Raw genomic sequence first — 23941 nt, forward strand, 5'->3', positions numbered from 1 at the left:
GTATCTCTACACTAAAAGCTACTAAATACTGCTAGGAGAAATTCAAGAAGACTTAGTGGAGATAAATCACACTCATAGATTAGTAGACTCAGCATTGCTAAGATGTCAGTTCTGTCAAATTTGTAGATTATGGCATCCTAGTCAAAATCTCACCAAATGGTTTTGTAGAACTTAAAACGTTGACTTTAGAATTTGTATGGAAACACAAATGACTAAAGACAGCCAAAGTACTTTGAAAAGGAAAAATTTTTGGTGGGAAAAATTCTACCATCTGATTTCAAGGCTAATTTTAAAGCTTCAATAATCACAACAATATGGCAATGACAAAAATATGACATATAGATCAATGGAAAAGAACACAATCTGGAAAAAAGCACACACACTGATAGTAAATGAAATTTTGGAAAATGTCCCAAAGTAATTATTTGCGAAAAGTCGTTTGCAGTAAGTATTTTGAGATCACCTAGATTTTCATATAAAAAATGAATTTTGCTGTCTACCTCATGGCATAAACCAAAATTAATTCATAATAAATGCTATGTCTAAATGTAAAAGCCAAAAAGATAATATTTCTAGAATAAAATATGAGGGGAAATTTTTTGTAATTTTGAGAAAGCAAGGGTTTCTTATACTAAACATAAAAGAAAAAGTGATAATTTGGGATTTATCAAAATTAAAACTTTTTGCTCTTCAAAGGACACCGTTAGGAAAACCAACAGGCAAGCCACAAATTGGGGGAAAACATTATTAATACATGACTCTGTCTTATGTCCAAAATATATACCCCAGAATATATAAAGAGCTTTTAAACTCAATAATAAGATGACAAACAATTCAATTAAAACAGGCTAAAGACTTGAGAAGTCTATATATCTGAAAGAAAATATATAGCTACTAATCACAAGAAAATATATTTAACATCGTATTAGTCTTTGTGGGACCACACATTAAAACAAATGAGAGACAACTTGACAGCAATAAAATAGCTAAAATTAAAATGGCTAACAATAATAAGCATTGGTGAGCATCTGGAACTCTCATACACTGCAGACAGTTGTGTAAAATTGTACAAAATTTTTTTTTTTGAATTTTTAGGGCCGCACCTGTGGCATATGAAGCTTCCCAGGCTAGGAGCTATAGCTGCTGGCCTGCCTATCCCACAGCCACAGCAACTCTGGAATTGAGCTGCGTCTGCTACCTACACCATAGCTCATGGCAATACCAGATCCTTAACCCACTGAGGGAGGCCAGGGATTGAACTCAAAACCTCATGGTTCCTAGTGAGATTTGTTTCCACTGTGACACGACAAGAACTCCTATACAAATTTTTGAGCAAACATTTTGGGAGGTTTTTTAATTGACTTAAATAAACACTTACTCTATGAAATAGCAATTTCATTCCAAGGCATTTACCTAAGAGAAATGTCCACAAAAGAATTTTGACACAAATACTACAACAACTTTATCCATTATAAGCAACAAGTGGAAACAACTGAAATGCCCATGAACAGATGGATAGATAACACAGTGTGGTATATTTATGAAATGTTAAATAAAAAAAGTACATTATAAGATACGAAATGGTATATTTATAACATGTGGTATGTGATAGGATGAAAATTTATAAAACAGAACCTTAAGCAATAAAGGAGAATGAGGTATTGATACATATGACAGCATGGATTTAACCTCAAAACATGCTTAGTGAAAGAAGGCAGATACAAAGGAGAACACATGGTGTATTTCATTCCAAGTCTTTGAAAAGGTAAAGGTAATACATAATGGTAGAAAGTGGATCAGTGTTTGCATGTGTTTAATTCTGAGAGTTAATGCTTTCCTAGCTTTCTGCCCTAAATACCTCAGTCACTTCACCCTAGTCCTGTCTCTGATAATCATTTAAACTTGTCTTGTGAAATAAGTCTGTTGAGAAGTAGTTTGTGTCAAAGATTTGGTCTGAAGCCCCACTACCACCCCATTCCGTTACTGTTCTTCCTCTTGAGTCATCAAAGTTCTGCAAGAAATAGCGGTGAAAATATTTGAAGTTTTTTCTTGAAAAATACAATATAACTTTTGAAACCAATTTAACTTTCTTTAATGCTCAAGAGAATTTAAGTCATAAGTCCAATTGTGAGATGTCACAAAAGCAAGACTCAAGCTTGCCTCATGTGGATAGTTTTTTAAAAATGAGTTATATATTTACTTTTACATCATGATCATGAAGTTCAGTTTGCAAAAATATATAAGATCTTTATGCACTGTTCTCAAGGACCACACCTAAGTTTTGATGTTAGCCCTTCTCTCTCTCTTTTTTTTTTTTTTTTTTTGCTATTTCTTGGGCTGCTCCCGCGGCATATGGAGGTTCCCAGGCTAGGGGTCGAATCGGAGCTGTAGCCACCGGCCAACGTCAGAGCCACAGCAACGCAGGATCCGAGCCGCGTCTGCAACCTACACCACAGCTCACGGCAACGCTGGATCGTTAACCTACTGAGCAAGGGCAGGGACGAACCCACAACCTCATGGTTCCTAGTTGGATTCGTTAACCACTGTGCCACGACAGGAACTCCAGCCCTTCTCTTTTGAGACATCTATAATGTCATCATGCTTGTTTATATTCCTTTCTTTTGTTATATCTCATTGCCTTTGGGACAATAAGAGCAATTCTGCTCAGTTGGTAAGAGCCCATATATTTTGTAGTATTTGTTTTATTTTGCATTCCATTTGCATTATTTTTGCACTTTGGGGATTTTAAAATAGCAAACAACCTATGAGACACAGATTGGCAAGTGATTATACAATGAGGAGAGAAAAGCTAAAATTAAAGCAAGGGCTATTTGAGGGAAGATGAGTTTTAAAAGAGGTCTTTCTTTGGGGACACAGGAAATGAACACTAAGGTGATGGGGACCTCCAATACTTGGAGCATAGTTCACTGAAACAACATCGTCCTGAAATTAAGATGCTTTTCAAATGGAGTCAGTTGTTGATTTCAGTAAATGATTCTGGGATAACTTCTTAACCATATGGAAATAAATGAAAATGGATCTTGACCTAATGGATTAAAACAAAAGTTAAAAGAAAAAATTTTTAATGACTAGAGATAAATATAGAAGAATATCTTTATGACATCAGAGACAGGGAAGTCTTCTTAAATTAGATTAAAAGCTCAAAGAGAAAACCTCGATGAATATGACTACATTTAACATACATAAGTCTATCAAAATAAATAATTAAAGAGTAAAAAACTATAACTAGAGAGAAAGATTTAACATATACACAATGAAAACAAAACCTATATGATGGTACACATAGTTTATACAGATAAATAAAAAGAAACAAATATGAGAAAGAATGTGTATAGGTGTACGGCTAGGCCACTTTTCTAGACAGCAGAAATTGGCAGAATGGTAAATCAACTCTAAAAAAAACTTAAAAATAAAAAGAAACTAATATTTAAATAGAAACTTGCATAAGTAAAAATGCTAGTGGCTGATAAGCCTAGTAAGAAAAGCTCAACTCAACTGAAATATAGAAAATACAAATTAAAATCCAATAATATAACTGGTGCTCCTCTGTTAATAGTATACTAGTTAATTTTAAACAAATTCTCCTTCTGAGAATAACTAGACAAGCTCAACAAAATAAAAATCTCTTTAAAAACATTGACAATATCAATACGGTAAAAACTTGCAACACTAGGGTTGGAAAGGGAGTGAAATCCCAAAGAAGTGAGCCTGAAATCTGAACTGCGTTTCTCCTTAAGGAATTTGTTGATATGAAAGGAATGAATGGTTCAGAACTTCAAATTATTTCTATAGCTTTTCAAAGCCAATGTTCAGCACTCAGAAACAGGGAGAAACACAAAAAGATAAGAATTGACTTCTACATAAGAGAAAAGAGTAAATAGTAAAAACAGACCCCTAGAATATCGGATATTTTTGTTATCAGACATGAATATTAAAATAATAAAGGTAAATATATTAAAATATTAATTAATGAGAAGGAATATTGATGGAGAACTGGATATTATACAGTGGGATCAACTGGAAACTTTAGAATTAAAAAAATACAATTAACTGAGATTAAGAACCCAATCACTGGGCTTAACAGAAGTTAGGTACAGATGAAGAGAAGCCAGAATCATCTTAATACCAAAAACTTACAAGGATATTCCAAGAAAGTAAACCTACAAGTCAACCTTTCCCATGAAAATATATTTTAAAAATTCTAAGCAAAGTATTAGAACACTGAATCTAGCATATCTACAATAAAGCTGAAATTATTCCAGGAATGTATGGTTAGGATTAATATTCAAAAAATCAATCAATACAACTCAACAGATCAAGAGCATGGAGGAGAAAATGTATATCTCATTAGTTGCAGAGAAAGCACTTAATAAATTCTACATGCTTTTGTGATAAAATATAATAAACTACTTATCAAGGGGGAACTTCCTTATTCTGAAAATAAATTTTGAAACCTTCAATAATGTCATATGTAAGTGAAATGTTGAATTTTACTTCAGACTGGGAATAAGACAAATGTGCCTGTTATTACCACTTCTATTTAATGGCATCCCATTTGTCCTAACTTTTATGTGTTTGAGAATACTTCTGTGTTATATATTTTTTTCAAATCAATAGGAAATAGCCAGACAATTCAACATAATAAAGTGGATAAAAGTGTTGGACTGGTACTTCACAAAATATGTTGAACAACAAATGAACTTTTATAAAAGTGCTCACCTTCAATAAGCATTAAATAAAAGAAAAATAAAAGCACAATGTGATACACAGCCATCACTATGGTTACTCTCATACTTTGCAATGGGAGAGCAAATTGTATTATCCCTTTGGATAATTATTTGACTATATCTGTTACAACTGGACTTACATATAGCTTTAGACTCAGCTATACCAACACGAATATGCTTCAAAAGACCTGTACATATATAAACATGGCATTAAACTTATTCAACTCATTAAACTCATACAACCCAATTAAAAATTGGGCAGAAGACCTAAATAGACATTTCTCCAAAGATATATGGATGACCAGTAAGCATATGAAAAGATGCTCAATATCTGTAGTTATTGGAATAATGAACATCAAAACTACAATTAAATACTGGTCAGAATGGCCATCATTAATATGTCTACAAATAACACATGCTGGAGAGGGTGTGGAGAAAAGGGAACCCTACTATGCTGTGGTGGGAATGTAAACTGGTACAACCATGACAGAAAACAGTTCTGAAATATAGAAAATACAAATTAAAATCCAATAAAATAACTGGTACTCTTTCTTGTAATAGCATACTAGCTAATTTTAGACAAATTTTCCTTTGAGAATAAGTAGACAAGCTCAACAAAATAAAAATCTCTTTGAAAACATTGACAATATTAATACAGTAAAAACCTGCAATTCTAGGATTGGAAAGGGAGTGAAATCCCAAGGAAGTGAGCTTGGGAACTCACTTCTCAACTATTTAGGGACTATTTATATGACCCAGCAATCCCACTCCTGGGGTATAGCCATGCAAAACTATAATTTAAAAACATATACCCCTATGTTCACTGAAGCACCATTCACCATAGCCAAGACATAGAAGCAATCTAAATGTCCATTGATAGATGAATGGATTAAGGAGATGTGGTACATATATACAATGAAATATTACTCAGCCATAAAAAAGAATGAAATAATGCCATTAGCAGTAACATGGACGCAACTAAAGATTATCATACTAAGTGAAGTAAGTCAGAAAGAGAAATACACATGATATCACTTATATGTGGAACCTAAAATATGGCATAAATGAACCTATATACAAAACAGAAACAGACTCATGGACAAGGAGACCAGACTTGTGGTTGCCAAGCGGGAGGCGGGAAGGAGTAGGATGGACTGGGAGTTTGGGTTAGTAGATGCAAACTATTACATTTAGAATGGATAAGCAATGAGGTTCTTCTGTATTGCATGGGGAGCTATATCCAGTCTCTTGGGACAGACCATGATGAAAGATAATATAAGAGAAGGAATGTATGTCTATGTATGACTGAGTAATTTTTCTGTACATCATAAATTAACACAACATTGTAAATCAATTATAATCTAGTAAAAAAATAAAAAATATGGCATTAAATAAATACTGGAAAAACTCAAATGTTGAAATAAATAATTTTAAATTAGATATATACATAACTATACAAGCTATACAATAATGAACAGTAATGAGTAATTACTGGGCACAACAGAAATGTGTCTCACAAACATAATGTTAAACAAAAGAATCCAGACAGAAAAATGTGCTGTTTGGTACCATTTCCTAGTAACACAGTTTGTAATAGAGAAAACAAACAAACAAAAAAACAACCCCCCCAAACTAAAGATAATCCCAAGTTCAAGATATCCATGAACAAGAAAACAGATATGCTGTGAAGTGTGTACATAATAAAAGTCCAGTCACAGTGAAAATGGATGATCTAGCATTCCATGCATAAATATATTAAATGAAAAAAGCAAGGCATAGAAGAACATTTGAGAGTACGACAGTAAACTAATATCTTGCTTGGAGATATATGTATTTATGTAGAAAAGGGAAAGATCAACCCAAATTTTAAGTAGAGGTTTCCCTTTATAAAATGTAAGTTCCAAGAGTCAGGGCTTTTTGTCTGTGTTTTGTTGTACTGTTTTGCAGTACCTAGACAGTGTTTGATACATAGTACTCATTTGTATAAATGTTTTTGAATAAGAAATGAATGAAGAGAGAGAGATTGATCGATAGAAATGGGAAATTTCAATAGGCTGGTAAAGTTCTCTTACTTAACACTTGGGGATGGGTACCCAGAGTAGGAGTAATAGTATTCTTTACACTGCATATATGTGAGATGCAATTTTCTATATTGTAAAATATGCTTTAAAATAAGAAACTGTACTACTGACATTTCACATTGAGAAACAATACTAGGTAAGTATAAAACAGACCACTTCATTCCATCCCTCAGACCCACTGTACTCCTGCCTCTGCCCTCATGGAAAGTGAGTTGGATTGCTGAGTAGAGGGTAGGTGTTAGTCACAAAAGGCGCCTCAAAGAGTTTGCTGACCCTGTATTTTAGGTAAATAAAAAAAAGATTAAAACTCAACATTTTTACATTATGATTGCAATTCAGAATTCCATCTTGGTATGTCCTGCTTTGTGCCTGTGTGAGAGCTAAGAACTCAAGAAGAAAGAGAGATAGGTAGGTCCACCTGGGGGGATCTGAGGTCATGAATGACTTCTAAGAAAGAGTAGTATTTAATTCATATTTCTTTCCTTTCTTTAGCTCCAAAGAGAATTTTCACAGTATATGCACAAGTCTCTTTCAGATGAGTGAGTACCAAACACCTATACCGGGGTATCCCCCAAATCCTGTCTTAGACAAGTGGAAAATTGCCCATCTAATCACATGAAATAGTCTGCCCAAAACACCATTTCCCCCATACCATGAGGATCAACTGGAGATCAATCCCATTTAATTTCTTTTACAATATGTTCTTCTTTCAAAAAGAAGCCATCTGTTTAAACAACTTGGAGGATGAATGTTCTTACTGGTGTGCCTTTTTCCACAGAGTATTTTTGTTCATTCCAGCAAGTTCTGGCTGAGTGCCTGTGATGTGCCTAGCATGTTATGGATGTGTGGAAAGCAGTAGGTTCTAGTTCAAAAACAGCTCAAATACAGAGCAAACCCTCTATCACAACCAACTTGATAAGTTAAGAAACTGGGTAATTTCACTCCTTACCATGTTATCCAGAAATCTACACTGGTATTGTTGAATGTCAGACATATGTCATCTTAAGAACTCTTATTCTTTAGTATATCTTTAAGACATTGCAAAGATAAGTTAAAAACTTCAGTAAGATCTACAGTAAGTACACATAGTCTTCAAAGAATTGTTATCAAAATATGTGAAAATGTCTGCAAACCAATAAGAGTAACACAAACAACTCAAGAGAAAAATGGACAGAAAACAGAAGTAAGCATTTCGCAGAGGAGAAAACACATATGTACAATATATGCATGAAGAAATGTTCAATACTATTAGTGATCAGGGAAATACAAATCAAGATCTCATGAGATACAATTTTCTTGATAGTTGAGTGGCCCAAATGAAGAAGGCTGATGATACTAAGTACTGGAGAGAATGTAGATCCATAGGATTTTATATACATTGCTGGTAGGATAAATTGTGCCATCTCATTAAATTCTAGTTTGGTATTATATCTAAAAGTTACAGATTCACATACCATATGACAAAGTTCTACAGTTAAACGTTTGCCCATATTCGACAGGAGACATGTACTTAAATGTTCAGAGCACTTCTGTGCACAATGGCAAAAACCTGGTGACAACACAAATGCCCCCCAATGGCTGAGTGGATGCTTAAACTGTGATAGAGTCATCAATGGATTATAATACAGCAGTCAAACCAAATTGCAGCATACAGCAATACAAATGATTCTCAGCAACATATTAAGTAAAAAAAAAAAAAAAGCCCCAGATACTGCTTAAGCATGATACACTTTTTATAAAGTTAAAAAACAGCCAATACAAGACAATAAAGTTTAGAATGTACAGCATGGTGACTATAGGTGATAATACTGACTTAAATTTGGAAGTTGCTAAAAGAGTAGATTTTAAAGGTTCTTATCATAAGAAAAAAAGTGTAACTATGTCTAGTGACAGACGTTAACTAGACCTATTGTGATCATTTCACAATATAAACAAGTAATGAATCATTGTTTTATAATTGAAACTAATATAGTATTATATGCCAACTATATCTCAATAAGAAAGTATAATCCTCTATTGTTTTGATATGAAATTGTATATACTTAATTAAAAAGGGAAGTAGAATACATTAAAAATTGAATTATTAAATATTTTCCTCAATTAAAAAATAAAGTTTACATGCAGAGAGGCAATTGATCTATTTAAACAGAAAGCAAGAGAATGGTGATCATAGTATGTAGCGTCAGATATAAGGATGCAGAAGAAAAGAACCCGTGTATCATGTTGCCTACTGTGAAGATCTTAGCTTTTGTTTTGCCTTTTGAATTTGGGAGTGCTTATTAAGGTATAAAATAACTAGCAACATAAATATAAATAGGTCATGAAAGGACCAATTATGGCTGTGTCATGGGGTCAGGATTATAGTTAATTTAATTCTGTGCATCTCAGATTCATAATAAAGAAAACAGTAAGAAAAAAATAATGTATTGAGGAAATAAAAAAATAAAAATACAAAAAGAAAACAAACACTTTGTCATAAAGAAAATATAAACATTAAAAATGTAGAACAACTTCAAAAAGTGTAAAAGAGAGCATCTGTGTATGGCTTCAAATCATCCTTTGTACCACCAGGGATGTATACAGTATGGAAACAATTGCCCTAACTTATGACAGTGAACAGAGTGTTTCTGCTTGCAAGGAAGTCATGGTTGATAGGGAACATAAACGAGGGGGTAGTTAGAATTAACTAAGTGATAGGATAATCATAAAGAAGTAAAAGCATAGGGTAGGAGGTATGAAACAAGCTCAGGCATGGAAGAAGGCATCTTAAGAAGATGTAGAATCTAATTTTGAACTTGAAAGGGCAAGATATTTTAAGCCCTTTCAAGACCCTCACAGGAAGGAGAGCGATGGGGCTTGGGAGGTCAACAGGAGCCTTGTCATGAGGGGCCTTGTAAGGTCTAAAGTGGACTTGGGGCCTTATTTCAAGAGCCACAGGAAGCCATCAAAGAGTTTAAGCAAGGGAGTCACCTAATTAGACTTCTTGCTCGTAGACAGCAGGACCACGGGTAGGAACGATCAGTTAGCTGTGGAGGTTGATGCAATTGTCCAAGTGGGCCATGGTGATGAATACAGTTAGGAGAGAGAAAAGTAGGCAGAGGAGGCACTTACTGAGGAGGTAGAATAAGGAGGACTCAGAAATGTATTGGTATAGGAACCAAATAAGAGGGACAAGTCAATCATGACTTTCGCTTTGAGGAGCTGGGAAGATGATGGTGCCAGGTGCTAAGGCTTGAGAAAATGGGGGAGAGAGCACACGTATCTTCTTTGATAGTATATCCCATTTGGCTCAGCACTGGTTCATAGTGTCTCCCAAGCCTTTTAAGATGAAGCTGACATTTCTCAAGAAAGGAGGGCTTCCAAACTCTAGAAACAACAAAGATCCTCTTGTTCCCAGACACCTGGACTGAGCTAGTAAGAATGCTGTCCCAAGGTGCCGTGGGAGGAATGTTTAAATCAAGGTTTCCCAACCTATGACCTAACATCATAAAAGCTATTTCATTTTATTTTCTAAGTAATTCCTGGATTTGTTACTTGTGTGGCTAACGATTGGTGCCAATGACCTCTAATTATAAAGTGAGGTCAGAGTTCCTCTGAGATTATTTTCCTTCTTTTTAAATGCAAGAGAATTACCTAAGCATAGTTCTAATGAGCAGTACCTAGTAACAAAATCTTTTGCTTCAGGTATGTCATAAAGCAATTGTACGTATCCCCTCCTTTCATATGGTGGACCATAAACGTGATGTAAGCAACATTAATTACCTAGAGAATGATTGCTGAGATTAAACTTTCTGATCACTGATAAAATGGGAAGGCATGGACCTGAGACCTGTGACACACCTAGTACTGTGGTCATTTTATAGATAATTTCCTCAGAAACCTTTAAAGGAAGATGGCCAGGGAGTGATGTGCTGCCAGCCTGTAAGAATTGTTGATCCATTACCACCAAATCAGTCCATGAAGGGACTGCTAATATTTGGCATCGGGGAGAGGAGTCAATAAAAATTCACATTTACAGTATTTATATACTCATGTGCAAGCAGAGGGAAAGCTAAGGGAAGTAGAAATTGTTTACATAGCACATAATGAGCATCATTAATATTAGTCTCCAATTGTCACACTGCAAATGTGTGTGTTTACATGGATGCTAATATTGCAAAGCAGTTAGAATGGAATTTCGTGTTGGTGAGACTAAAGTCAAATCCTAGCTTTCCCACTTAAAAAGCAATGTGACTTTGAACAAATTATTTAAATTTTCTAAATATTAGTTTATTCATTGATACAGTGGGACAATATGCCACTTCCTTGGGTTTAATGAGTTTAATGCATGCAAAGAATTTAAACCAGGACCTGGTGTATCTCAAAATATTCAACAAATGGAGATAATGGAAGTGAAGCAATGTAAATGTATAGTAATGATCCATAGCAGGCTATACTGTCTGATATTAGACCCAGAGGCCTAGTATAATGAAAACATTGTAAAATACTTAAGGGAGTTCCTGTCGTGGCACAGCAGAAATCAATCCAACTAGGAACCATGAGGTTGCAGGTTCGATCCCTGGCCTCGCTCAGTGGGTTAAGGATCCAGCAGTGCCATGAACTGTGGTGTAGGTTGCAGATGCAGTCTGAATCTGGCATTGCTGTGGCTCTGGCATAGGCCAGCAGCAACAGCTCTGATTAGACCCCTATCCTGGGAACCTCCATATCCCACAGGTGCAGCCCTAAAAAGGACAAAAAGACAAAAAAAAAAAAAAAAAAAAAACCTTAAATTTGTGGATGGTTGATTTTTTAACATGGTCTGCAGGAAACACAATAATACCACATTCCATTGACTCGATGATGCGCACTTTTAAATATTTAAATGAGAGGCATTAACTGCCTGAACGTACATATCAAAACTTGCAGAAAGGATGACAGCAGCTTGGAAGAAAATCCCAGACCCAATAATGGAATATTCTTTTCAGCAATGTTACATCATCAATGCTCTTGTTGACATGGAGGATGACACTGTGGAATGTCACTAAGGATGCTCATCTGCAAAATGATTCAGAAGAGCTGGACCCTGAGCAGATCTAGAAAACACCTGCTTCCATTTATTTTGTTTATGCTTTCTGTTTTATACATGCACAACAATAACATTAGATAAAAATGTATGTCTAACTAGGTCTTCTTATTAAATAGAGCATTTTCAAATCAATATAAAATAAACATGCTAGTGAAAAAGTGCCGTGTCACAATTTAACTGTCAGTCTTGACTGTATTAGCTCATAAGTACTGAAACATCTCACAACTGATGACAACTTAGCGTTACTGAAAAACGGTAAACAAACAATAAACAGTTAAAAGTGAGAATTTAGAGAAGTTACAAAACTGAGTTGATAATGGCAAATTTACCTGGGTTCAAATCTTAGTTCCTCTCTTTCCAGTTAAATTAACTTTGAACAAATGACTAACCATTCACCCAAGCCTCTGTAAATGGCAATTTAACCTAAATAATGAGGTAAATTATGTGGATTAAATGAAATTATATAGATGAAATGTTTAATATCATACTATGTAAGTTCTTCAAGACTGCAATAGATGATTGATATTATTATAATAATATACTGTTTATTTTAAAAAATCAAACTACTTCAGATATGTGTCACAGCATATAATAGAAAACTGTATTCTATCTACCAATCACCTTCATAAAACAAACATACACATTTTAATATATTAACCTAAGTTATACATTAAGTTACTCCATGTTTTTATTTAAGGATAACAGAAAAATGAATGAATGTTTACTAGATTTGAAAATTACATTCATAGTGGTATGGATTAAAATACAATTCAAGTTCCCTACTCAGGAGTTTCCATCGTGGTGCAGTGGAAACAAATCTGACTAGGAACCATGAGGTTGTGGGTTCAGTCCCTGGCCTTGCTCAGTGGGTTAAGGATCTGACATTGCCATGAGCTGTGGCGTAGTTTGCAGATGTGGCTTGGATCTAGTGTTGCTGTGGCTGTGGTGTATGCTGGTGCCTATAGCTCTGATTCAACTCCTAGCCTGGGAAACCTCCGTATGCCACAGGTGCAGCAAGTTTCCTACTCAAAAATTTAAGTTGGGGAGGTCCTAGACAGGAGGCCATTTTCTAGCTGAAATGATGAATGGGAGGAATAAGTGACTGCTGATCAAAAAAGTTAAGCCATGTGTACTGAGAATACAACAACTGAAAACATCATTGTCACCAACAGGGAATTCAAATATAAGACTTAAACTGGGAGATTTATAGGCTGATACACTAACATTACAATTGAACTCTTACCTATATAGATAATTATGAAGAATGCTCTAGGGCACCTAGAAGGAGTTTTTACTTCATTTAGCAACAGCTAATGAGATGATAGTGTGTTAGAGATACACGTGCCTTTCTGAAGATCCTCTCATTGATTCTCAAATTTCAGATTCCTTGTAAAGAAAAATTGTGGTTTTCTGGTGTTTTCAAATATTTGATTATAATGCTACTTAAATGTGTACATATAAAGCTAGATATTAGCAAATATAAATTAAATAGAAGCAAAGAAAAAAATAAAGCTAAGCCAATACAATTAAAATTGATTGCATTTGTTAAATGGACTTGCTGAAGCCCAGTAAATGCTTGCAACATGACCACAGTGTTGACTGAACAAAGATTCCTTTGAGTTCAGCCCACCTCAAACACCAAGCTGGGGATGATGAGCCATTTTCCTGTCACTTTCCTTTATGTGAACTATTGCAAAACTCTCTCACTTGACATGCAGTTATTAAGTCTGCCTCTCTTCTCTTCTCTAATAAATACATGGTTCCAATGCATCATAAACCCAACTGCAAATAAGGACACCATAGTAGTTATCTCTTGCTTTTTAACAAACACCAAAAAATTCAGGGGCTTAGAATAGCAGGAGTCATTTCTCTCTCATGCTTTCTTTGAGTCAGGAAAACCCAGGAGGGGCTCAGCTAGGTCATCCTGGCTTAGGGGTATTTGATGATGTTGTACTCGGTGGCTGAGGCTAGAAGTTCTTAACACTCACATAGCCAGGAGCTGAGCTGGGAAGACTTGAATAGCTGGGGCTCCTCTACCAGCCTTTGTGTTACCTCTTCATTAGGTCTCTGTGGCATGACAGCTTTAGGAAAGCCCCATTCCTTATATGGTATCTCATTGTTTTCCCAGGAGCATGCCCCAAGACAGAGAGCCAGGTGGAAGCCACATCTTTTCCAACTTAGCCTTGGCAGTCATGCAAGGCCATTTCCCCTCATTATTCTCATTAGGAGCCAGTCACCAAGTCCTTACTGCATCCAAGGGAAGGAAAATTAGAATACTCTTGTGGAAGGGAGGTGTGTGAGAGAACGTGCAATACATTGAAAACCCTTCAGATACCTAACTCAGGTGGCTATATTTCATTTCAAAATGTTCATCTACATGGTTCAGTGTATGCTTTCATCCCTTTACACATCTCATGGGGAATTCACAGAACTCCAAGAAAAGGTAAGCCAACCCCCACTGGACTATGGACCCCAGCTTGAGGAAAATTTAGTTATGTTGTAATTACAGTAACATGGAACAGAGTTCCTTTAGATCACAGGGTAGGAGAGAATGAACTTCAAGGAACAGGAAGAAAGAAACTGCAGTGTTTTTCAAACTGAAGAGGCTGAAGAACTTGATGGATGCATGGATGACTTTACACCTATTTAACTGCCTTTCCCATATATTCCTTCTTTTTTTTTTCTTTTTAGGGCCTCACCTGTGGCATATGGAAGTTCCCAGGCTAGGGGTCAAATTGGAGCTGCAGCTGCCGGCCTACACCACAGCCACGGCATCTTGAGATCCGAGCAGTGCTGCAACCTACACCACAGCTCACAGCAACTCTGGATCCTTAACCCACTGAACTAAGCCAGGCACCACAACTTCATGGATATTAGTCAGGGTTCTTTACTGCTGAGCTGCAGTGGGCACTGTCCACATATTCTAATGATGGCAAGGAGCTAGGATTTGATGCTGAGAACCTTCAGTGTTCATTCATCATTCAGTAAGTATTTGCTGTTGCACACAACACAACACCCTTCTAGGTCCTGGGGATCTGTGGGTAAGACTAGTGCAGTCTCAGTTCCCATGGGTATTATGGACCTCGTGGGGAAGACAGGTATTAATAATTATAAATGTAATAAGTGCTACAAAAAGGAAACCATAAGGTTCTAGGGGAACACTCACTTAGTCTAGGGGAGGAGGCTGAACAGGGAATGACAGGTAAGCAAACAGTCAGAGAATGAGAAGGCACTCACTAGATGAATGAGGGGGAGATGAGTTTTCTGGCTTTTCGATATTTGCTGTCAGCCCCTGTGATACCTCTTGCTTCAAACGTTATTCCACAAACTTGTGTTTACCACTGAAATAGATTCCTGGTCCATGAAAGAATATTGTTGGTGATGGCATATAAATCCATATTCAAGAATTATTTGGGGAGTTCCCACTGTAATGCAGTGGGTTAAGAACCTGACTACAGTGGCTTAGGCTGCTGTGGAGGTGCAGGTTCAATCCCTGGCCTGGGGCAGTGTGTTAAAGGATTCGTTGTTGCTGCAGCTGTGGCTTGGATTCAGTCCCTGGCTGGGAATTTCCATAGGCCACAGGTGCAGCCATAAAATATGTGTGTGTGTGTGTGTTTGCATAAAATTTGGTGATCTGCAAATTCTGTAAGGTCTAACAGGAGAAAAGAAATGAAATGGCTTGAGTGAGTCTTCTGCAAATCCACATCTCACAGAGGCAGGCCATTGGGATTTAGATGATTTTCAGGCTGGCTAGTAGCCCATGATCAGCTGACTCTAGCTGGGTCATTCTGCACATCCGCTAACAATTCATTTCCCCATCTCTGCTGCAAGAAGGGTCAGAAAGAACAGCTTACCTCCCATTGACTTCAAAAGGCGCCTGGGCCTGAGGTGCCCACAGCTGGCAAGCATCGCTTTTCTGGTATTTCTCATTTGTTGTCCGTGGGGCTCTCGTTACTTGACGCATGGCTCTGCCATTCCAAAAAGAAACAACGACAGTGAGAGAGGGTGCAAGACCTTTCCTATTTCTGACAATTCAGATGCCCCGAACTCCCATCTACAGGGTAGGCCTTTTTTTTTTTTTTTCTCTTTAACAAACGCCTGAAAGGACATGGAAAGGCCTCTTTTATTTTTTTAAATTTTTATTTAAGTATGGTTGGTTTAAACTGTTGTGCTAGTTTCTGCTGTACAGCCAAGTGACCCAGTCATAACTTTATATACATTATTTTTCTTGTACTATCTTCCATCATGTTCTATCCCAAGAGATTGGGTATAGTTTTCTGTGCTATACAAAAAAAAAAAAAAAAAAAGCCTCTTTAGAGTTTCTAATGCCCAGCCTATGTTTTCTCTTTCTAGGCACTCCCCGCCTTGGCCCCCCCCCCATACTTTCTCTAGCATCCTTGGCATAATCAGCTTTTCTTATTTGAGATAGGGATGCTATCCCAAATGACTGAGATGTAGCCTGCAATACCCCTGTGAAGTTCCCATTTCCTGGAGGGATGACTGTGTGCTGGCTTTTGTGTCAATAAAGGGCTCCTTAAAACTACCTAACAGAGGGAGAGAAGGAGCTGACTAGTCAGAATGGAAGCGTGCCACAGAGACAGACCTCAGCCCTTTAATTTCTGAATTGTGGGGAGGCCCAGGAGCCCGAGGGGAGAGGAAAATAGCCTCAGGACAGTGAGGCTGGCTAACTGGTCTGGACATATTTTAGAATTTTAACAACCAGTGCTTCTGTAATAATGGTGACTGTTGAGTAACTCAGTATTTGGTGTGGCTTGCACACACCCTAAAATGACAGGTGTGCTCTGCAAAAGAATTGGGGTGTTGGGGCTAGATTTTAGTGCCTGCTTCTGTAACTTGCTATGTGACTTTGGGAAAGGCACATCTCCCTCAGTCTCAGTTTTTCTATCAGGCTAAGTGATGTTTAAGCCTCCTTCCAGTCCTAACATCCATTTTCACCCCTGAAAGCCGTGGTCCAGGATTTTTATTTTTAATTAATCAATTTGTCTGCAGGCTGCACCCGCAGCATATGGACCTTCCTGGATAGGGGTCAAGTCAAAGATAGAGCTGCAGGCCTATGCCACAGCCATAGCAACCTGGGATCCAAGCTACACCTGTGACCTATGCCGAAGCTTGCAGGAACACCAGATGCTTAATGCACTGAACAAGGCCCAGGGATGGAACCTGCCTCCTCATGGATACTAGTCGAGTCCTTAACCCACGGAGCCACAACAGGAACTCCTGTTTTTATTCTTGAACACACAATATTGTGTAGTGATTGAGAGCCTGGGTCCTGCTACTTGGTCTGAATCCTGCTCAGCAATCCTGGGCGGGTTCTCCAAGCTCCCTAGGTCCCATTCCTTTAAGTGTCTGATGGGGAATATAATCAATCCATCCACCTAGGGTTGTATCAGATGAGGGCTAAAAGGGATAATGCAAGAAGGGAATTTAGAACCACGCTTGGTGCAACAGGATGCAAAACCTGTTACTTTTTTATTACTCCAAGGGCTAGAGTGAGGTGAAGAGTTAAAGAGCATTTCTTGTCATCCTTCAAACCCATCCATGAACTGCAAGCCTATTTTTGCAGTACAAAGCTGCCTTAGCCCTTGAGCGTATTCCTTGTTAATGGCACTCTGAGTGTGGAGGTGGGGGGAGGGGGTACAGGCCATGTCTTTAGAACGTGTTCCAGGCATGGCCAGGGGCCCATTCTCTGATGTCTCAATCTGTTCAGCAAGACTCTGCCACGTGCCAACTTTTGCTAAGGCATGGAAAGATTGAGTTTAAGGTGAAATGAGGTATTCGACAAAGGTGAATTCTTTCTTTGGTTGGGATGTAGCAGAGATATTTCAAAGAATCTTCATTTCCAACAGGATCTTTTTTCCACCTGTAGGTGTGATTAGGCTAAGGCAAGTGGTGGGGGTTCTGGATGTATATCGCCCAGTTAGCATTTTCCTACTAAATTCGAATTTGAAGGATATGAACCTATTAAAGAACAGCTATGACTCAGAATTTTAATATAAGGGAGGAATGGACACGTGGGTAAATTATAATTGGTTATAAGATGAAACCAATCTGGGGAATTTAGAGCCCATTTCATTGAAGGGTCCAGGAGATGTACTGACTTCTGTCTTGGCTGGTTCGGGTTGCTCAAATATTTTCACCGAGACTTGTACTCTCTCCATCTTTCAGCTCAGTTTTCCTCTATTCTGGCTTCATTTTCAGAGGGTCTTTTCCCAAGAGGTGGCTAAGAAGTCCACTAGCAACCCTAGGCTTGCATTTTGCCAATTTCTCAACCCCAGCAGAAGAACAACACTTCTTTTCCAATCACGCCAGCAAAATCTCAGGTGGGATTCTCAAGGGTCCAGCTGGAGTTATGTGCTCCTCTCTGAATTCACTGAGGCCAAGAGAAACATCACTCTGACTGGCTGGGCTCAAGCTACAGACCATTCCCTTGAACCAAGAGGAAGTACTACATTCAGACTTCACCTACTAAGAACCAGTGGAAAGTTGGTTGCCCCCCAAAAGATGCATATGTTGTTTCCAAAAGAAAGCAGCCAAAAAACCCAGAAGATCTCATTCCAAATAAGGATTTAGAATGAAGAAAGCCATCCACATACACGTGCCCACAGATGTTTATCTGGAAGCTGTTGTGAAATAGATGGAAAAATCAGGTGTTAATGTTGATGAATCATTTCACTGTTTCCTTTTCTTTAGCAAAGCCTCACCTCTGTAAAGCCTTTACTCTGTGCCTGGTGGTGTGTTAGCAGCTGAGGATAAGGACAGAGAAGGACGCTCTGGCTGAGAGCCAGAATATACCATACATTTGTTTTATTGCTCCCCAACAAGGATTTCTATATCCTATCATTCTTTCAAGTAGCTATAGATCTGCTTCTTCCCTTTTGAATGCTGAGGGCCCTGTCTCTGAGTTCCTTTGCTGGAAGGCGTATTATGAAATGGGATGTCCCGCCACAGACACACCTAAGAAATCTCAACTGATTGGCCTCATGTAAACCCCACGGGGTCTCAGTCAAGGGATCTTTCCCCCTTGCAACAGGTGTAGGGACAAAAGGCCAATTGTCCTTGGGAGCCTATAGGATAAATAGAAAGAATATGTCCTTGCTAGTTAATCTGCTGCTGATAAAGAGTATTGTTTTATCTCCTGCCATCTCCACGATTCTAGGGGATGAGAACTATTGTGACACAAAGTCCCCTTTGTCTTTCTAATCCAATGAGATGCTCAAATTGACCTTTCATATAGCCTTTGGTTGTCACAATCTGAGCAGTGAATTGGTATTAGGCACTGAGGCGATTACTTCTGTTCCTAAAAGGGCACTGTCATCTACAGAGATGCTGTGATGCTGAAAAACAGCTTGATTCCCTTCTGCTAAAAAACAAACAAAAACAAAAAAACCCTATTTTTTAAAGCATTTTTAGGTTTACAGAAAAGTTAAACCCAAAGGAGAATTTCCATCTACTCCCTCAGCCTGCGTTGTTCCTGAGCCCCCACCCTTGCATTAGTGTGGTAGTGTGTACATTGCCTATGACTGATGAACCAGTATTAAAACATGATCACTGGGGTGCTAAAGGGAACAAATTGGAAGGGATGGACTGGGTGTTTGGGACTGTGTATGCATGCTGAGGTATATGGAATGACTGGCCAATGGGGACCTGCTGTATATATAGCACAGAGAACTCTACCCAGTATCTTGTGATCATCTATGTGAGCGAAGAATCTGAAAAAGAATGGATGTATGTACCTATATAACTGAATCACTTGGTACAGCAGAAATGATCACAACCTTGTACATCAACTATACTTCAATGAAACTTTAAAAAATAGAAAAAATCATGACATAACATTATCATTCATCAAAATCCATCATTTACATTAGGGTTCACTCCTGACAGTGTACATTCTGTGGGTTTTAACAAACGTAAAATGACACCTACCCACATTGTCATACAGAATCATTTTACTGCCCTAAAAATCCTCTGTGCTCTGCCCCTTTAACCCTCTCTCCTCCTCAGTGTCTGACCCCTATAGATCTTTTCACTGTCTCCATGGCTTTGCTTTTCACTCAATGGCATGTAGTGGGGATAATGTGGTAGGTAGCATTTTCAGACTGCTGTGTTTTACTTAGTGATATGCATTTAAGGCTTCTCCATGTCTTTCTGCAGCTGGATAGCTCATTTCTTTTTATTGCGGGCTAGTTTCTGCTTAATATTTAAAGCATTCAGGCTACGAGAGGAACAGAGTTGTCCTCACCTCTCACTTCCTCCTTAACTGGCATTTCTTTCATCCTAAGAGATTACTAGGGCTCACCTAAGTTTTAAAAAATAGGCTTACTCTGGTGCGTTATTTCAAAGAATTAAATATTCTGGAACAATTTCCAGTACCTTTTGTAAGACCAAAGAACCAGTTCTAGTATTTCCATCCCAGGCAAACTAGAGGGGGTCTGTTTCAGCTGTGGACAATACTGATGTTCTTGGCATTTTTACCCTGAAGAATTTATAGCCATATAATTCATGTTTTTCCAAAAATAAATGATTTCCTGACTTTTTTTTCCTCTAGCAACATCGGAGGTCTTCCTCACTTGCTTAGTAAGAACATTCGTTTTAAGTACGTGAACCCAAGCATTTTCCCTCTTTATTTACATTTCCTCAACAGAATCTACTTTGTTCATGAAGAGCACGGTAGAGGAGGGGCCTCAGGTCTTGTAACTGCTATTTGATAATCCTGAAATGTGCAGGCTTTAGAATTCAAGGAAGTGAGGTGAGTGTCCCGCTCTGCACCCTTTACTCACTGGGTGCCTTTTAAAGAGTCCTTTCTCCTCTCTCTGCCTCCATTTTTTCCCTTCTGTAAACTTCAATGAAGAACAGGCTCTTTCTTGTAAGACTGTTCTGGATATGGAAGGAGAAAATCCAAGGAGGGCAGTGAGCACAGTTTCAACAACAGAAAACTGCCTCCAACATCAGCCAAGCCACATCAGGTAATTGGCCTGTGTATAAAGGAAATGCTGAGTTCACAGTAGATGCTCATGAAATTATTCCTGATGTGCCAAGGGGGGCAAAGAAAGGGCAACCCCATCACATGAAGGCTCTTAGAGAGCACTATGGAGGAGATGGACTTAACCGGGGTGGAGTGTGATGAAGCAGATTAGGTGCCCTTGCAATCTCATGGAACCGAGGACATCACTTCTACCATCTTTTGGCTCTGCCCTTGCTGAGACAGGGCCACTGCTAAGAGCTCACATACTTTTCTCCAAAAGCCCATTTCCTACAAGCACATGCTGTGGAAAGGTGATTAGCCAACAGCAAAGTTCCCAGGTGTTTTTCCTTTTTGATTTTTTTTTTTTTCTTTTTGGCTGCCCCCACAGCATATGGAAGTTCTTGGGCCTGGGATTGAATCCAAGCCCCAGTTGCAACCTATGCCACAGCTGTAACAATGACAGATCCTTAACCCACTGCACTGGGCTGGGGATGGAACCAGTGCCTCCACAGAGACAAGCCAACTCGTTAAACCACTGTGCCACAGCAGGAACTCCCCAGTTCCCAGGTTTAATAAACAGTTTCTTTAGGGTGAAACTAAATAGTATAGCCTCATTCTCTGTCTCCACTTCTCCTCACCGCACCCCCAACCTCTCAGATAAAATAACTTATCCCATAGTTATTAAGATACTGATGGTGGAAGAAATCTCAATCCCACATAACAGGAGAGCTAACTACATAGGGACTGTGGGCACTCTTTTTTTTATCCTACTTTTACTTTTTGATTCACTTTCCTTTTGCAGACAAAGACTCCCCTGCCAAAGGCAGGGTAAATAAACTCAGACACATCCTGTCTCCTTTACATCTTTGTTTATCCATAAACCGTCAAAGATACAGATGAAAATCCACCAAAGTGTGCATGGAGAAGTTAGACAAAGGCTAAATGAGGCAGGAGCATAAAAGCTCGATGATGGGGAAGATACTATCTGCAGTGATGCCAAGCTGGCTCTATGTGATGACATGAATATAGATTAAAGAAATCAACAAAAGATGACAACTAATATAGTTAAGAATGGATTTGGTTATGAAAGGAAGCGATAATGGAAAAAGGCAATATGAGAAAGGATCTGTATACTTACTGGGAAAGTGATAACACTTTATCACCACCAATGTGCTCTGTTGACCGCCTACAGCCCTGAGGGGGTGGGGGAGGGGATGCTAGAATGCCAGGCTCAGTTGGATGGAGCTGGGACAGGTGATATCCTTGTGAAATTCTTAAGAGACTTGAGAATGAGAGTGTGTTTGAAACCTGGCTCCTCATTTACCTTTTCCCTTTAACTGGGTGACCTTTAGCTACTCCAAACCTCACTTTCCTTGTGTATAGATGAGATAAGTTAATATCTACCTCAGAGGATTATTTAAGATTTGTTGAGGTAAAGTATAAAAGTGCTTGATAGTGTTTGGCTCAGAGGAACTTCCAGTAAGAGTTAGCTGTTACTTTTTTCTTTTTATGGCAGCACCTATGGCATACAGAGGCTCCTGGGCTAGGGATCGAATCTGATTCTTAATTTACTCAGCAGGGCCAGGGATTGAACCTGTATCCTCAAGGACACGATGTTAGGTTCTTAACCCATGGAGCCGCAGTGGGAAATCCTATGATACTTTCAATATAGTAATAAAGATTATGAGTCAAAGGGCACATTGCACTCAGTGTTGCCCCATTTTTGCCACTATGAAACTTCTTATTCCAAGGCATCCCACAAGGTTAATGTTCTGCAGAAAACAATTTGGAAAATGCTACCTTAAGTAAAACCAAAGCATTGGGTTGGAGGGCTGGGGTTTAGGTGGGAAATAGGATGTATGCCTTGAATATCCTCATTAGAAAGGTAAGACTTCTAAAGTGGTATTTGTGGCAATTCCTCTAGCATTTGGAAGATCGAGTCTGGGGTCAAGAAGGTCTTCTTTATGCTGTCCTCATTTCTGTGGAAAATCAGATTTCATTTCCATCATGCCTGCCTAACAGTAGTTTTTCTGGGACCTAAATGAAAACAAGGACTGCCTGCTCAAATTGGTTACAAGATTTGCAAAGCACTGTTTTCTCTTTTGACCTCTACCCCGGCAGCAGGCCTGCATCTACACTACGCTGCTCCTGGGTCAGAATGTCCCCTCATGTCCCATGAGCACAGAGCTGTCACATACCCTTGGGAAGGGACTGGAGCCTGGAAGAAGCATCTGGAGAAGAAGAAACTGTCTGCAAGGCTGTGGATGTTTTATGATCTGGAAGGGATGGAAAATTCAAGGTACAGGCTTGCAGCTTATGTTCCACTCCCCTCCCCCCAGTCCTCTTTTTTTAACACAAGTCTCAGCAGTGAGACTCATTTTCCACGACTCCCAAAGTGGTTGTGCAGTATATCTGTTAATTTAATCAGCTTCCTCCATGGAGGCCACCTTCTCTAATTGCATTCTTGTGAGGGATGATAGATATGACAAAAAAGATTTCATCTCTAGAAAGGAAGCCAGTCTCATCACTGATACTAGTAATCAATCTCCCATCCCCCCAAAAATAGTGCATGAGCCTCAGGTGCCACTTGGCATTGGGCACATCCTGTCTCAGGTCACATTTGTTTACTAGAGCATCATCTCTTTCTCCTCCTTCTGGGGCCAACGATGAGAAAGTGAAGAGCCTGAAGTGAAAATGGAGTGTCTACAGCACTACCTGGGCCAGTAAGTAAGTGGACTAAGTTGCTTTCTAGAAGTAACCCAGAAGATTGCATTAGTGCGATGGGAACTTGTGTTAAGAGTGAAAACAGGAGTTCCTGTCGTAGCGCAGTGGTTAATGAATCTGACTAGGATCCATGAGGTTGCAGGTTCGATCCCTGGCCTTGCTCAGTGGGTTAAGGATCTGGCGTTGCCGTGAGCTGTGGTGCAGGTCGCAGACACGGCTTGGATCCCACGTTGCTGTGGCTGTGGCGTAGGCCAGTGGCTACAGCTCCAATTGGACCCCTAGCCTGGGAACCTCCATATGCCATAGGAGCGGCCCTAGAAAAGGCAAAAAAAAAAAA

The 23941-nt window shown here is 38.6% G+C and overlaps 1 long non-coding RNA gene across 15 annotated transcripts in view; it reads left to right on the forward strand.

The window, feature by feature from the left end:
- Window positions 1-23941, forward strand: part of LOC106505633 — a 397602-nt gene that overhangs the window by 89351 nt on the left and 284310 nt on the right. Inside the window, exon 1 of one of the 15 annotated variants that reach the window (XR_002337992.1) lies at window positions 19616-23607. The exons of 13 other annotated variants lie outside the window; for them this stretch is intronic. This is a non-coding gene — a long non-coding RNA (uncharacterized LOC106505633). Of the gene's footprint in view, window positions 1-19615; window positions 23608-23941 lie in introns of those variants that run through there. One more of the 15 variants, XR_002337993.1, reaches the window with a different exon arrangement.

Source organism: Sus scrofa, chromosome 13 (assembly GCF_000003025.6).
Source record: "Sus scrofa isolate TJ Tabasco breed Duroc chromosome 13, Sscrofa11.1, whole genome shotgun sequence".
Lineage (NCBI taxonomy): Eukaryota > Metazoa > Chordata > Mammalia > Artiodactyla > Suidae > Sus > Sus scrofa.